Below are 16,355 nucleotides of genomic sequence, written 5' to 3' on the forward strand. Positions count from 1 at the left end.
AGAAAACAGAGACAGGAATAAAGGGATCCTATTCTGGCTGGCTGCCAGTTACCAGTGGAGTTCTACGGGGGTCGGTGTTGGGACCGCTGATTTTTATGATGTATGCAATGAATTGAAATATGGGATTAATTGATTTGTGGCTGAATTTGGCGATGATACAAAGATAGGTGGAAGAACGGGTAGTTTTGAGGAAACAGAGAGCCTGCAGAGACTTAGATAGTTTAGGGGAATGGGCATAGAAGAGGCAAATGAAATACAAATGAAAGTGTATTGTCATGCACTTTAGTGGAAGAAATAAATGGGCAGACTATTACTTAGATGCAAAGGGACTTGGGAGTCCTCATGCAAGATATCCTAAAGGTTAACCTCCAGGTTGAGTTAGTGGTGAAGAAGGCGAATACAATGTTGACATTCATTTCCAGAGGTATAGAATATAAGAGAAGGGATGTGATGTTGAGGCTCTATAAGGCACTCATGAGACCACACTTGGAGTATTGTGTGCAGTTTTGGGCTCCTTATTTCAGAAAGGATACACTGACATTGGAGAGGGTTCAGAGAAGATTCACGAGAATGATTCCAGGAATGAAAGGGTTACCGTATGAGGAACGTCTGGCAGCTCTTGGGCTGTATTCCCTGGAGGTCAGGAGAATTGGGGGGGGGGGGAGATCTCATAGGAACATTCCGAATGTTAAAAGGCCTGAGCAAATTAGATATGGAAAAGTTATTTCCCATGGTAGGAGAGTCTAAGAGAAGAGGGCACAACTTCAGGATTGAAGGACGGCCATTTAGAACAGAGATGTGGAGAAATTACTTTATTCAGAGGGTGGTAGATCTGTGGAATTTGTGCTACGAGCGGGTGTGGAGGCCAAGTCATTGTGCATTTAAGGCAGAGATAGGTTCTAGATTAGTCATGGCATCAAATGGTATGGGGAGAAGACAGGGGAGTATGGATGACTGGAAGATCAGCCTATGACTGTACTACTGCAGTTGTACAAGGCCTTGGTGAGACCACACCTGGAGTATTGTGTGCAGTTTTGGTCCTCTAATCTGAGGAAAGACATCCTTGCCATAGAGGGAGTACAAAGAACGTTCACCAGATTGATTCCTGGGATGGCAGGACTTTCATATGATGAAAGACTGGATGAACTAGGCTTATACTCGTTGGAATTTAGAAGATTGAGGGGGTATCTGATTGAAATGTATAAAATCCTAAAGAGATTGGACAGGCTAGATGCAGGAAGATTGTTCCCGATGTTGGGGAAGTCCAGAACGAGGGGTCACAGTTTGAGGATAAAGGGGAAGCCTTTTAGGACAGAGATTAGGAAAAACTTCTTCACACAGAGAGTGGTGAATCTGTGGAATTCTCTGCTACAGGAAACAGTTGAGGCCAGTTCATTGGCTATATTTAAGAGGGAGTTAGATGTGGCCCTTGTGGCTACGGGGATCAGGGGGTATGGAGGGAAGGCTGGTGCAGGGTTCTGAGTTGGATGATCAGTCATGATAATACTGAATGGCGGTGCAGGCTCAAAGGGCCGAATGGCCTACTCCTGCACCTATTTTCTATGTTTCTATGTTTCTATGATTGAATGGCGGAGTTGACTCGATGGGCTGAATGGCCTACTCCTGCTCCTGTACCTTGTGGTATTATGGTCTTAATCTTTAAAGAGGCTGTACCAGCTAGCCATATTCTGGAATATCAGAGTGTCTAAACCTTCAAAGCTGGTATGGTCAGGTGTGTACCGTAATACAGTCAGTAATAGACGGACTTCTTTGTCGAAATTGTTAGCTTCAACTATTTGTTAATTCATGATTGCAAGCCAAGGAATAGCAAAGTCTAATTGCTTAGGTTTTTAAAGTATTGACATTTAGTTAGTTGATCCAACAGCTCTTTGGTAATGTGGGATTGTAGCCAATCAAGATTGATTGTTGTTCCAACTTTGTTTCAAGGACCAAGGATTGACTTTATTCGCCATATTGGTTTTCCTAGTACCAATGAAAGATCATCAATCTAAAATGCTGAGTTGGTTTCTCCTTCACAGATACTGTCTGACCAGATGATTACTTCTATTGTTTTCTGTTTTTGTGTCACAGTGCGTAGTACAGCGCAGGAAATGCCCCACCATGTCTGAAATTAAAGAGATTTAAAGACGAATTTATTTGTACATACAAACATTGAACCATAAAGTGAAGCACGTTGTTTGTGTCAGCGACCAACACAGTCCGCGGATGTGCGGGGGTAGCCTGCAAGTATCACCATGCCAACATAGCACGCCCACAACTTACTAACCCTAACTTGTATGTCTTTGGAATGTGGGAGGAAACCAGAGCACCTGGAGGAAACCCATATGGCCATGGAGAGAACGAACAAATTCCTTACAGACAGCGGCAGGAACAGAACCGAGATTCCTGGTGCTATAAAACTTTGCTAACTGCTATGCTACCATGCTACCCTGTGCAGAATATGATGTCAGATTAAACTAAATCTCTTTTGCCTATGCATGATCCATATCTCTCCATTTCTTACATACTGGGCTGTATGTTTTTTCTATGTTTCTATATTCATGTATCTATCAAAATGCCTCTTAAATGCCACTATCATAGCTGTTTTCATCACTATTTCTGGGACTCTGATCCAAGCATCTACCACAGTCTGTATGAAAATCTTGCCTAAAACATCTCCTTTAATTACCTCCCTTCTCACCTTACAAGCATGTCCTCTAGTGCTTGGCATTTCTTCCCCTGGAGAAAGATTCTGACTGTCTGGTCCAGTGAGAATATATGGCACTTCCTGGCAGTGTGCCACTTTAATTTCTGAAACTAGCAAGGTCACAAACATCAAGCAGTTTCTTTGCAACAAGTCGAATGCTCGGTGGGAGAGATATTCCTTAGTGCCTATTGCTCTGACGTTCTCCCCATGACCGCATGGGTTTCCCCTGGGTGCTCTTGTTTCCTCTCATTTACCATAAGTTGTGGGCATGCTGTGTTGGCACTGGAATAGTGGCGATACTTGCAGGCTGCTCACTGATGTCATTTGACACCAATGACGCATTTTGCTGCATGTTTTGATATTTCTATGTACTCTTGACCAATAAACTTTATCTTTGAACCTTATCCTTATAGAAGGAATGCCAGAGGGTTCCAGTATCTGCACTCTTTGTGTCATGATTGTTGGTGTGATACTCTTCAAATTGTGAATATTCCACTGTGAATGCCTGCTAGAAAATTAACTTCAGGGTATACATGGTGACATACAGTATATGTACTTTGATAATAAATGTACTAGAGGTGCCTTTCCTTCATGAATTAATTTTGGGAAGAAGACATTTACTTTTACAGCTAAAAAAAAAGTCTTTAGTGAATGTTTATATTTTAACATAATAATTGATAAACCTAAAATTGCTGATAGATTGTAGATGGTATAGTGCTAAGAACAATTGCACTATTAAAGATTGTCAGGTCTGATGGCCATCATGGCTGAAGGATGGTTGTAGTTGGGAGCTGAACATCCAAGGTTACACGTAGTAATGGAGGGATAGGATGGTAGGTAGAGGGGCTGGGGTGGCTCTACTGGTAAAGAGTGACATCAAATCAGGAGAAAGATGTGACATAGGATCGGAAGATGAATCCTTGTAGGTTGAATTAAGAAAGTGCAAGGGTAAAAGGACCCTGATGGTAGTTATATGCAGGCCTCCATACAGTAGCTGAGAGGTGGACTACAGATTGCAGTGGGAAATAGAAAATGCGTCTCAAAAGGGAAATGTTATGATAGTCATGGGTGATTTCAACGTGCATGTCGATTGGGAAAATTAGGTTGGAAATGGATCTCAAATTAGGTTGGAAAATTAGGTTGGAAATGGATCTGTTCCTATGTGTTATGGTCTAAGGAGTGAGGGTTATAATTTAACTGATCGTGTACATCTCGATCTGGATCTGCTACAACAAGTCAGCCTGGTGGAGAGTGCTCTGCTGATAAATTGCTTTGAAGTTGCTTTTCCAGGCCATGTGTTGTTTCTGGGTCACAAAAGTGTAGCCTTCCACTCCCTGAGCACCCAATATCAGCACCATATGCTCCTCAGATAAGAGTTAGCACAACTTGATTGCAGAACAGAATTAGTGCTGTTCTGTTTCACACTAATGATACAAGTCAAGCTCAAACAATGGACAGAGCTGACTATTTGTGGCAGTGGGACATTTCAACTTCTGGTCCAACCAAGGTTGCAAACTTTAAGCAGTTTCGTGTAGCAGGTCCAAGGCCTGGTGGGAGGGACATTTCTTGGTACCCATTACTGGCACCAAGCTTTAGGGAAAGAATGTCAAAGGTTACAGCCTAAATGATGGATTGTCGTGTATGCCTCTACTGAATATTCTCATCAGTGTTTATTCCATACCTAGTGCTAATAATATGTCCACGTATCTTCCAAATGTTCAGTTAGTTTCACTACTACTTTTAATTATTCGTTTGATATGTGCTGTGTCATATGATGTAGGTGATTGTGGTCTTTCCATGACCATGATTGTTCTTGGCAAGTTTTTCTACAGAAGTGGTTTAGACCATAAGACCATAAGGTATAGGAACAGAATTAGACCATCTGGCCCATCGAGTCAACTCTGCCATTTCATCATGGCAGATCCAATTTTCCTCTCAGTCCCAATCTCCTGCCTTTGTCTCCTATCCCTTCATGCCCTGACCAATCAAGAAACTATCAACCTCTGCCTTAAATATACATAAAGACTTGGCCTCCACAGCTGCCGGTGGCAAAGAATTTCACAGATTCACCACTCTATGGCTAAAGAAATTCCTCATCTCCATTCTAAAAGGAAGCCCCTCTACCCTGAGGCTGTGTCTTCTGGTCTTAGTCTCTTCCACCATAGGAAACATCCTCTCCACATTCTCTTTATCAAGGCCTTTGACAATTTGATAGGTATTAATGAGGTCATCCCGCATTCTTCTGAATTCCAGCGAGTACCGACCCAGAGCTATCAAACGCTCTTCATGTGACAAACCATTGAATTCTAGATTCATTTTTGTGTACCTCCTTTGAACCCTCTCCAGTTTCAGCACATCCTTTCTAAGATATGTGGTCTAAAACTGCTCACTATACTCAAGTGAGGCCTCACCAGTGCTTTATAAAGTTTCGGCATTACATCCTTGCTTTTAAATTCTAATCCTCTTGAAATGAATGCTAACATTGCATTTGCCTTCCTCACCACAGACTCAACCTGCAAATTAACTTTTAGGGAATCTTGCATAAGGACTCCCAAATCCTTTTGCACCTCAGAATTTTGTATTTTCTCTTCATTTAGAAAATAGTCAACCCTTTCATTTCTTCTACCAAAATGCATGACCATACACTTCCTGACACTAGATTTCATCTGCCATTTCATGGCCCATTCTCCTAATCTGTCTAAGTCCTTCTGTAGCCTTTCTACTTCCTCAGAACTACCCGCCACTCGTCCTACCTTCATATCATCTGCAAACTTTGCAAGAAAGCCATTTATTCCATCACCAAATCATAGACATAAATGTAAAAAGAATCGGTCCCAACACAGACCCCTGTGGAACACCACTAGTCACTGGCAGCCAACCAGAAAAAGCTCCCTTTATTTCCACTTTTTGCTTCCTGTCAATCAGCCACTGCTTTAGTGATGCTAGAAACTTTCCTGTAATACCACGGGCTCGAAGCTTGTTAAGCAGCCTCATATGTGGTACCTTGTCAAAGGCCTTCTGAAAATCCAAATACACAACATCAACTGATTCTCCTTTGTCTATCCTGCTTGGTATTTCTTCAGAAAATTCAAACAGATTTGTCAGGCAAGATTTTCCCTTGAGGAAACCATGCTGACTACAGCCTATTTTATCATATGCCTCCAAGTACCCTGAGACCTCATCAATAGTAATTGACTCCAGCATCTTCCCAACCACTGAGGTCAAACTAACTGGCTTATAGTTTCCTTTTTTCTGACTCCCTTCTTGATGAGTGGAGTGATATTTGCAATTTTCCAGTCTTCCAGAACCATTCCATAATCTAGTGTTTCTTGAAAGATCATTACTAATGCCTCCACAATCCTGACTTGTGGAATCACTGACCATCCTGACCTGGAAACATATCCCTATTCCTTCATTGTTGCTGGGTCAAAATCATGGAATTCCATTCCTAACAGCACTGAGGGTGTACCTACAGCTGATCAAGAAGGCAGCTCATCACCACCTTCTCAAGGGCAACTAGAGATGGGCAATAAATTCTGGCTTAGCTGGCGATGTGCACATCCCGTAAATGAATTTTAAAAATCTCTTCAGCTACCTCTTTCAGAACTCTGGGGTGTATCCTATCCGGTCCAGATAACTTATCCACCTTCAGACCTTTCAGTTTCTGAAGAGCCTTCTCTCTAGTTATGGTAACATCACACACTTCATGGCCCCTGACACCTGGAACTTCCACCATACTGCTGGTGTCTTCCGCAGTGAAGACTGATGCAAAATATTTCACTGCCATTTCGTTGTCCCCCAATACTACCTCTCCAGCATTGTTTTCCAGTAGTCCAATATCTACTCTTGCCTCTCCTTTGCACTTTATGTTTGCTCATGCCTTCTTCTGGGCAGTGCTCTTGCAAGACAGGTGACCCCCAGTATTATCAATAGTCTTCAGAGATTATCTGCCTGGTGTCAGTAGTCGCATAACCTGGCCTTGTGATTTACACCAGCTGCTCATACAACCACTCACCACCTGCTTCCATGACTTCTCTTGACCCTGTTCAGGGTGGGAGGGGGTTTAAGCAGATGCTAAACCTTGTCCAAGGGTGACCTGCAAGCTAGCGGAGGAAAGGAGCACTTTACACCTCCTTTGGTAGGGATTTATCTCCACCCCGCCACCAAACCTTTAAGTACAGTATACAAACAATAAATATAATTTGAGAGCAACTTCAAATAAATTAAAGTAAGAAATCCCATTAAATTAAAACAATAATAATGCTGTTATTTTTAATCGTTACTATCATGGTGGAGAGTTGGCTGGTCGGCAGAAAATGGAGAGTGGGAATAAAGGGATCCTATTCTGGCTGGCTGCCAGTTACACAGAGTTCCACAGGGGCTGGTATTGGGACCGCTGCTTTTTACGATGTATGTGAATGATTTGGACTACAGTATTAATGGATTTATGGCTAATTTTGCCAATGATACAAAGATAGGTGAAGGAGCGGATAGTGTTGAGGAAACAGAGAACCTACAGAGAGAATTAGATAGTTTAGGGGAATGGGCAAAGAAGTGGCAAATGAAATACAATGTTGGAAAGTGTATGATCATGCACTTTAGTGGAAGAAATAAACAGGCAGACTATTATATAGATGGGATAGAATTCAAAATGCATAGATGCAAAGAGACTTGGGAGTCCTTGTGCAAGATACCCTAAAGGTTAACCTCCAGGATGAATTGGTTGTGAAGAAGGCAAATGCAATGTTGGCATTCATTTCTAGAGGTTTAGAATATAAGAGAAGGGATGTGATGTTGAGGCTCTATAAGGCACTCGCGAGACCACACTTGGAGTATTGTGTGCAGTTTTGGGCTCCTTATATACTTATATACTTATATCCTTATAAGGGATATACTGACATTGGAGAGGGTTCAGAGAAGATTCACGAGAATAATTCCAGGAATGAAAGGGTTACCATATGAGGAACGTCTGGCAGCTCTTGGGCTGTATTCCCCAGAGTTCAGGAGAATGAGGGGGATCTCATAGAAACATCCCGAATGTTAAAAGGCCTGAACAGATTAGATATGGCAAAGTTATTTCCCATGGTAGGGGATTCTAGGACAAAAGGACGTGACTTCAGAATTGAAGGATGTCCATTTAGTACTGAGATGAGGAGAAATTACTTTAGTCAGAGGGTGGTAAATCTGTGTTGCTATATGCGGCTATGGATTCCAAGTCATTGGGTATATTTAAGGCAGAGATAGCTAGGTTCTTGATTATCCAGGGCATCAAATAGTATGGGGAGAAGACAGGGGAGTGGGGGTGACTGGAAGAATTGGATCTGCCCATGATTGAATGGCGGAGCAGACTTGATGGACCAAATCTTCTGGTCTTCTGGTCTATATGTCATATAAAATCTCCCTTTTGCTATTACAATGATAAAGTGTATGTGCTTAGAGTCTAATCCAAAGTTGATGTCTGCTTTCTGATGGGCTCCACTTTGTGTTAACTGCAAAAAAGAAACAAAGTGAAGACAAAATGAAAAAAAAAACAGAATTACATTAAACACAAGAGACTCTGTAGATGCTGGAAGTCCAGAGCAACCCACACAAAATGCTGGAACTCAGCAGGTCAGGCAGCATCTATGGAGAGGAATGCTTCAGGCTGAGACATTGTACATGTGACAATAATGAACTAGCTACCAATTAGAGTGGTAGACTGCAGGGATTAGAATTTTTCCTAATTTCTCTGAAGGAGTGGGATGAAGGGACTGAAGGTATTGTTCCTAAATTTGGTGATGACACAAAGGTAGGTCAGAAAATAAGTTGTGAAAAGGATCATTCTCATCATTATGTGCTGTGACGTATGACATCATCATTGTGTGCTGTGTTGTATGATGTGGGCGATCATGGTCCTATCTCTACGATTGTTCTTGGCAAATTTTTCAACAAAAGTGGTTTGCCATTGCCTTCTTCTGGGCAGTGTCTGGCCAGAAAAGGAGATGGATCTGTTAAATGAGGGGCAAAGGTCCATCAATTAGTATAATGTTGCAAAATGTGAAATTATCTATGTTGTCAGGAAAATCAAAAAAACTTATTATGTGACAGATTGCAGAGCTCAGTTACAGCAGCATCTGCAGGTCTCAGTGCTTGATTCAATAAGCATTATTATTCAGTTACAGCATGTAATTAAGAAAGCTATTAAATGTCTTTGCTTATTGCAAGGGGAGGTGAATACAAATCTAGTGAGTTTATATTTAAGTTATATAGGGCATTAGTGAGACCACATCTAGAGTACAGCATGCAGTATAGGAAGCACGTTATTGCTTTGAAATGTTCCGGAAGGTTTCCTAGACTGAGATCTGGATGTATGTCATCCACACAAGAGATTCTGCAGATGCTGGAAATCCAGAGTAACACACACAAAATGCTGGAGGAACTCAGCAGTCCTGATGAAGGATCTCGGCCTGAAACATTGTCTCTTTATTCCTTTCCATAGGTGATGTCTGACCTGCTGAGATCCTCCAGCATTTTGTGTGTGTTACCCTGGATTGTACAAATTATCTTAAAAGGAAACTGTGGACAAACCTGGCTTTTATTTAGAATTTATCTATTTAGAATTTTATCTGCCATTTAGAAGAGTGAGCAGGACTTACCTGAAGTATATAAGATCCTGAGGAATTTTTGACAAGGAAGATGTGAAGAGGACACGTCCTCTTATGAGAGAATCTATAATCAGGAGCCACTACTTAAAGGACTTTATACTTTAAACCTTATTGTCGCATAACAATTGATACTAGAGCGTACAATCATCTCGGCGGTATTTGATTTGCCCAGATGATGCAAAACTTTTTCTCTGAAAGTGAATCTTCAGAATTCGCTTTCGCGAAGGGAGGTGGAAACAGCATCTTCATATATCTTTAAGGCAGAGATGAAAACCTGAGGTGAAAGGTCACTGGTGCTGATTTGAGGTTACAATCTGATCAGCCAGGATCTTATTAAATTGTGTAGCAGGTGCTGGGGCTGAGTGACTTACTGCTGTACCTAGTTTGTATGTAACACAAACATAATAATTTGTAGGGCTTGGCTGGCTATCTGAATGAATTGCTCATATTGCTTTTTGCTTATATTGCCTAAATGTTTATCTTTCCCCTGGAAGGCTGCATTTGAATCGTTCATATTTAGTTGGAGATTGGAATCCATAATTTGTGACCATGTTAAGGAGATACTCATAGATGATTTGACATTGTCTGTGTGGCTGTGTAACTCATGCTACTCTTAGGATTGTTAATTGGTTGATTATCATATTACTTACTAAAGTTGGCCTAAGTAATTTTTATCTGGGGAATGATTAATTGCTCACATTTATCCTCTCCTCGATGACAGTGTGACCACAGCTGCTATTGTGTGAAAGTGCAAACGTGCGAGTGATGTGATTGCCTAGATCTGATTGATAGTATCTGATAGTGTGTGAAAGGGCACGATCTCTAATCGTACTGATGTAACAGAGGATTTCCACGTCTGATGTGTCCCATGCCTAGAGTCAAAAATGGCATATTAGGCCAAAGATCCTTACCTCATTCACTGGGAAGCATAATGTCTTAATTATAAGAGAAAAAAAATGAAACACGTTCCTGTAGTGATGCCCACCATTTGATTCAAGTCATACTCGAGCTATTTTTAGTAAAGTAAATGCCTACTGACTTGCTACATACTAATATTCTACTGGTAGTCCACAGCGTAGAAAATTCAGAAAAGGTAGAGTTTTCAGATTTTTATTTATATATAAAATTAATTATTTGGGTAGATAACAGTATTGATTTATCTCTTCAATAGGTTTAAGTATTTTTATCTAGACAGTATACATATTTAACTCTTGAAATGGTTACCTTTCATCTAAAAATCTGTCTTACTGTTTTGGTATCAATCACCAATTGAGGATTGAGGCATAGAGTCACAGAATCATATAGGGTCTTCAGCCATTCGTAACCATAGCGACTTTCAAGTATCCATCTATATCAATTCCACTTACCAGCACTGGTGATTTAAGTGCTAGTCTAGAACCCCTTTAATGTTGTGAGAAAACTGACTTTTACAACAAATTTGGGCTGAGAATTCCAAACTCCAGAACCTTCTTGGTGAAAAAAGTAATTCTCCTCAGTTCTCCTGTTACTCTAAACCTATTTTTAGATATCTCTGCTGTGGTGAGTAGTTTTCAACTATCTATTCTTACAACGTCCCTTATTAAGTCTCGTTTTTCTCCAAGAAAACAAGCCTAGTTAGATTAGCAACTAAGCGCTTTATCTGATGGTGCCAGTCTGAACTGACTTTTTCAAGGACATATGTGGATAGTTCTCTAAATCTAAAATAAGCTTAAAGATGACATGAAGAGCAATAATTCTGATTGGTGGAATTTGCTTTTGCACTGCTGTTTTGGAGCAATGACAGTGTTAGTTTTATATTTCTTTACCCTCCAGTTCCATAAAACACTGTTCCCTAATCATGAATGAAAACAGAAATTGCCTCTCCGTAGATGCTGCCTGACCTGCTGAGCTTCTCCAGTATTATATGTGTGTTCCTCTGGATTTCCAGCAGCTGCAAAATCTGTTGTTTTTACGAATCACTCAAAATACTCAGCCGCTCAGGTAGCATCTATGGAGAAAAATAAAGAGTTATTGTTTCAAAATTGATGACCTTTCATCTGAACTGGAAAAAATTAGTGGAACAACAAACATATTTTAAATTGCAAAGGACGGGATGGGAAATATCTATGATGGGTGGAGATATCATAGCAGTAGTGTGATTTCAGCTCAAGGTGTCAGAGTTCAGAGTTCAGTTCTGGTGCTGTCTATAAGGAGTTTTTAAGTTTTTCCCGTGACCACCATGTGTGTTTCCTCTCACAGTCCAAAGATGTAGCGGTTAGGTTAATTGGTCATTGTAAATTGTCCTGTGATTAGGCTAGGGTGAAATAGATGGGTCGCTGGGTGGTACAACTTCTTGGGCCGGAAGAGCCTATTCAGCACTGTATTTCTAAATAAAAGATAAAAATAAAATAAAGGACAATTGACAGCAAAACTTGGGGTTGATTGGCAGAGGTTGAAGGAAACCAATTTGCCTGGCTGCAGTGTAAATGGTGGGAATATAAAGAGAGAAACAAAAGGCAAAGAAGTATATTGAACGCATGAGATAGCGTTCACAGCAGGCACTGGAAATCTAAAATAAAGGAGAATTCTGGGAAAATCCTGTGGATAAAGAAATACAGAATTACTTTCAAACTGGGCCAGGGATTAAAGAACAATAAAACTGCTGATGTTGGAAACCTGAAACAAAACAAAAGGTGGGAAACTTTCACTTGGTCAGACTGCATCCACACAGAGAGAAACAGGCAAGGCCCGTGATAGGTCATCGACTTGATAGGTTATGGCAGTTGTGCTCCCATTCCCATGGACACTCGACAAGCGATCAGACATCCCTAAAATAAGACATAAGACATAGGAGCAGAATGAGGCCATCCAGCCCATCGAGTCTGCTCCACCATTCCATCAAGCTGACTTATTATCCCTCTCAACCCCATTCTCCTGCCTTTTCTCTCTAACCTTTGACACCTTTCTAATCAAGTACCTATCAACATCAGCCTTATGTACACCCAATTTTTACACCATAATTAGCTAGTCCTGACACAACTGGAAAGGTACCTTATCTAAATTTATTTAAATCAGTGCTGATCCCAGAGGAATGATAGAGATAAGGTGTTGTTCCTTTAGCCTGTGTTTGATTTCATTAGGATGGAGGTCAAAGATAGAGAGGTGATTATGGGAGTGGGATGGAGCATTGAAGTGACATTAGAGCAGATAGAAACTGGAGATTACTCTTTTAGATTGAATGGTTTTATGCAATGTGTCCCCAATTTATGTTGGTTACCCCTCATCATGAGCACTAGGTATAGTTCCCTAATTTGAAAGAATTCCTGCTTCAACTAGATGGAGTGTTTCAGGCTCTGTAATTATTAGTTCTTATGACGGTATCTTGACCTGAAATTTTAGCTCTGTGCCTCTTTTCACAGATGTAGCCTGACTCCAGCATTTACTGTTTCAATCACCTGTTTGTTGGTAATGCCCTGCTACGTCATCGTGCACTACCCTAAGATTCATTTTCCTGTAGATATTCACAGTTTTGTCACAGTTTTTTTGCAAGAGAGGGGGGATGGTGGGTTGATGCTATTGTCACTGTTCTTTTGCAAGGGAGGGGGTTGGTGGTTTGACATTATTGTCACTGGATTTTGTGAGGGTGGGGATTGGGAATTTGATGTTATTATCACTTTTTTTTACAAGAGGTTGGGGGTTTGAGGTTTGTGAGGTTTGTTTCTTTTTTCCTTTTGAGTAGGGAGGGTGTTAATGTCTTTTTCTTTCAATGGCTCCTGTTGTTTATTTTCTGTATTTCATGGCTATCTGGAGAAGATGAATATCATAGTTGTATTGTACGTACATACTTTGACAATAAAATGAATCTTTGAACCTTTTGAACCTTTAGAACAAAGAAATACAATAGATTCAATTAAAAACTACACACAAATAAAGACCAATGTAGAAAAAGAAGACAAACTCTGCAAATACAAAATATAAATGAAATAAATAAAACTGAGAACATGAGTTGTAGAGTCCTTGAAAGTGAGTCCATAGAATGTGGAATTAATGTGAGTGAAATTACCCATGCTGGTTCAGGAGCCTGATGGTTGAAGGGTAAAAACTGGAGATGTGGGACCTAAGGCTGCTGTACCTCCTTCCCAATGACAGCAGTGAGAAGAGAGCCTGGCCTGGATGGTGGGAGTCCTTGACGACGGATACTCCTTGAAGATGTGCTCAAAGGTGGGGACTGCTTTGCCTGTGATGGACTCTGATGGTCTCGATGTAACTCCCTACATGTTACTGACATGTTAGTTTCCAGTATCTGAATGATGCTGTGCCCTATTAATTCCATTGAGCACACAAGCTTACTCATTACCAGTGCTGAAGAAATTGATCAGATCTTCATTTCTCATTTTGGCAATGGTGACTTTGAAGCTTAATTAAGCACTGGTGAATATGATGAAACATGTAAAATTAGGCCAGAGTGGATTATTTAAGTGCTGTACAATTCATTAGTTAGGTCATATTTGAAATACTGATTGCAGTTTTGGGCACCTTACCTTCAAAAGGACATTGAAGATTATAGATAGATGAGGGAATAGTAATGAGGATGTTATGGTGAAGTTGAAAGAATTTGACTTGTTTGAGATATGATATGATTCAGGTCTTTGAAGTGTTCAAAGTCATGGATAATGTATATGTAAGAAGATTTATTTTTAAATCTTGAACTATGAACAAGGAACTGGAGGGAACGAACAGAAAATTACAAGCCTCAATGAGGATTATAACATTTAATTTTCATTCCAACAACATAGTAAATATATATAACTTTCCTCAGAACTGAACAAATCCCATTAATCTTCAGTCTGGATTTTCCACATTAAAAATTCATATAATCTTAGCAGACACCACAGTTATAATACAAGAACTGTAGTGATGTCAGAGATGACAATCTTTGGATAGGACATTAAATAAAGGCTTCACTGATAAATGATGCCTTTGCTTTTTGAACCATTGTTTAATTTCCCATTAAAATAATTTGTGGCACCTGATTCAACAATTTGTGACTTCATATTACTATAAAACTTTCTTCGACAGTATCCACCAAAGCACCTTTTCTTCTTCACACAGAAAATGAAGTACGTCTCTGGCCATCTGCTCCTGAATGTTTAGCTCCCCTGTTTGCAATATGTGGCCCATTTTCACCATTTACTGAATCTGCAGAAGAATTCAGTCCCTCTAGTCTGTTCAGCTATTCAATTAGATCATTGGCTGGTTGATAACTTTAGTCCATTCACTTGCCTTGATTCCATATCCCTCAATGCCATCCAAAAAAACAAAATTCAGTAAGTCTCAATGATTAAACTTTCAACTATTGGTAGCCTCATCAGCCTTTTGGGGGACTCTTCCAGCTTTCATCTTTCAGAGGTGGTGGGATAGAGATCAGGCTAACCTGGCATATCAAAGATCAAGGATCAACTTCATTCTCCATATAGACTCAGTGACCACTTTATTAGGTACACCTGTATACCAGCTTGTAATTGTAAATAGCCGATCGGCTAATCATGTAGCAGCAACTCATTGAATAAAAGGATTCAGGCATGGTCAAGTGGTTCAGTTGTTTTTCAGACCAATCAACAGAATGGGGAAGAAATGTGATCGAGGGTGACTTTGACCGTGGGATGATTGTTGGTGCCAGATGTGGCGGTTTGAGTATCTGAGAAGCAGCTGATCTCCTGGGATTTTCACACATGACAGTCTCTAGAGTTTACAGAGAACAGTGTGAAAAGCAAAAAACATCCAATGAACAGCAGTTCTGTGGGTGAAAATACCTTATTAAACAGAGAGGTTAGAGATGAATGGCCAGACTAGTTCAAGCTGATGGAAAGTGACAGTGGGTCAAATAACCACCCATTGCACAGTGGTGTGCAGAAGAGCATCTCTGAATGTGCGACACATTGAAACTTGAAGTGGATAGGCTACAGCAGCAGAAGACCATGAGCGTACACTCTATTGTAATTTTATTAGGTACTGGAGGTATCTAATAAAGTGGCCACTAAGTGTAGGTTGCCTCCTATATTTTATACTTTAGGTTTGTGTTGAACAATGGACATTATCGATAGTCACAACTGTAATATTTATAAATTTGACAACACAACTCAACATTGAATGGCTTGGGTTCAAGCCAAGGCTGGCACAGGTAGATCCAGAGACAATGGACACAGTTTGCAGCACCTTCGAGAAAGGAATAAGCAGGCTCAAAAATTTGGAACTAATTTATTAGCTTAGTGAAACATTATTATATTCTAAAAAAGCAAATTAATTACACCTTCCCTATTTTGAAAGTTTTGAATTCAAAGAGAGAAAAACAGGTTTGGTAAGAGGCTGGACTGTGGAGATACCTGTTCTCAGGCAATGATGATTTATTATGAATCCACTTGATCACTTTGTACTTGGAAAGGGATTTTAACAATTTGTTATCTTCGCTGTATGCTTGTATCGGCTTAGGCTGGGCTTCTTTTCAGCATGAAATGTTCCTATCCAGCAGGCCAGAGAGAGTGAAACATCAGGAGGACAAATCTCAATTCAATACCTGTGTAGCAATCTTTGACAAGAAGGGATTTAACAAAATCATTACTAGAACATGCCCATGGTCATACAATGTACTTCTTTTCTTTAAGGATCATTGTTGAAATAATCCTATTGCAGTGCCATTGAGATAAGACTAGAATATTACTTTTAGACCTCAAGGTAAGATTTAATTCTCACAAATCAGGCCTATACTGTATTGTCAAACATCTCCAGCAAATTATTTTTAATTTAATTTTTTATTGTCTTGGACAACATGTGCTTAGGACTTAATATCCAAATTCATATTTTTGACAGTCACAATGAATGCAAACCATTACATATAATTAGCTTTTAAAACTGCATTTAATAATTTCTGTTGCAAGAGCTAAAGCCGGTTATGCCCGCAGGATAATTCATTTGTATGCAAATTGTGAAATGCAAGCAAAATAACATGGTGATATTGTACATCGACT

This window comes from Mobula birostris, chromosome 12 (genome assembly GCF_030028105.1).
Source record: "Mobula birostris isolate sMobBir1 chromosome 12, sMobBir1.hap1, whole genome shotgun sequence".
In the NCBI taxonomy this organism is placed as follows: domain Eukaryota; kingdom Metazoa; phylum Chordata; class Chondrichthyes; order Myliobatiformes; family Myliobatidae; genus Mobula; species Mobula birostris.